The sequence below is a fragment of the Octodon degus genome, unplaced genomic scaffold (assembly GCF_000260255.1).
Source record: "Octodon degus isolate 3935 unplaced genomic scaffold, OctDeg1.0 scaffold00155, whole genome shotgun sequence".
Lineage (NCBI taxonomy): Eukaryota > Metazoa > Chordata > Mammalia > Rodentia > Octodontidae > Octodon > Octodon degus.
In genome coordinates, this window is record NW_004524731.1 from 5963990 (window position 1) to 5965747 (window position 1758).

Genomic DNA, 1758 nt, shown 5'->3' on the forward strand with positions numbered 1-1758 from the left:
ACTGCTTCTAAAGAAGACATTGATAAAAAAAATACAGGAGATTTAAAAAAAATGATGGATTCCTTGAATAAGCAACACAGGAAAGAAATAGATCACATGAAGCAGAGTCAAAGAGAAGTAGAGGACCTTAAAATCTCAATTACAAGCCTGAAAAACCATTTGAGTGCAAGTGAAGATAGAGTTTCAGATCTTAAAGATGCTGGTGCAGCTAGTGAAAAGGTAAGAAAGGATCTCTTAAAAACAACTAGGATGCAGAAAAAATAATTCATCACCTGGAAGATGATGCAAAGATGAACAATGTGAGACTAATAGGCATCAATGAGAAAGAAGGAGTCAATACAAATGATATAAAAAGAATATGGGCAGAAGTAATAGCAGAAAACTTCCCAAATATGAGGAAACAATCTGATATTCATGTAACCGAAGCATACAAAACTCCAAATAACTTCAACCCAATTAAAAACACACCGAGACATATAATAGTCAAGATCCCAGAAATCCAACACAAGACTATCATACTGAAAGCCGCTAGAGAAAAGAAGCAGATCACATTCAAAGGAAAACCCATCAGAATTATAGCCGATTTCTCTTCACAAACCATGAAGGCAAGAAGAGCACGGAGCAGAGTACTTCAAGTCCTCTACGAAAACAAATTCCAACCCAGACAACTATACCCTGCAAAACTCTCTTTCAAGTTTGATGGAGAAGTGAAATACTTTCATGACAAGGAACAACTAAAGAATTTCATGGTGGCAAAACCAACCCTACAGAGACTAATGAAAGATGTTCTAGAGAGGAACCAAAATGATCAGAACTCCATCAATGAGAACAGAAGAAACCCACTAAATAGGACAAACAATTCAACACAGGAGAAAAAAGTTACAAAACAGCATTCAAATAACATGTCAATTGTAAGTCAACACATCTCAATAACAACCATCAGTGTAAATGGACTCAATTCACCAATTAAGAGAAATAGATTGGCACAGTGGATTAGGAAACAAAATCCAACAATATGTTGTATACAAGAACCACAATTAACTCATAAAGAAACTCATAGGCTGAAAGTCAAACGATGGAAAGCAATACTACATGCCCCAGCACTTCAGAAAAAAGCAGGGGCAGCAATCCTATTCTCAGACAGTCTCAACTTCAAACCAAGAATGATCAAATGAAATAAAGCCACTATATACTAGTTAGAGGAAAAATTCAAGAGGAAGAAATAACAATCATAAATATGTATGCAACAAACACGGAAGCACCCAACTATATAAAACAAACTGTAATAGACATGAAAAGTCTAATATCCAATACAACAATCTTAACAGGAGACCTTAACACCCCCTTATCCCAAACAGATAGAACAACCAGACAAAAATTAGCAAAGAAGTAGCACAACTGGACCAGAGCTGGGACCAAATGGACTTGGTAGACATACACAGAGTGTTCCACCCAACCACAGTGGAAAACACATTTTTTTCAGCTGCACACGGATCATTTTCTAAAATAGATCACATACTAGTACATAGGTCCTGCTTAAGTATATGCAAGAAAACAGAAATTATCCTATGCATATTATCTGACCACAATGCAATGAAACTAAAAATAAATAAAAGAAATCAGAAAAATCCGCTAAATCCAGGGAAATTAAACAACGCCCTACTCAGCAATCAATGGGTTACAGATGAAATTAAACAAGAAATTCAAAAATATCTACAATTCAATGAAAATTCATCCACAACTTATCAGAATTTATGG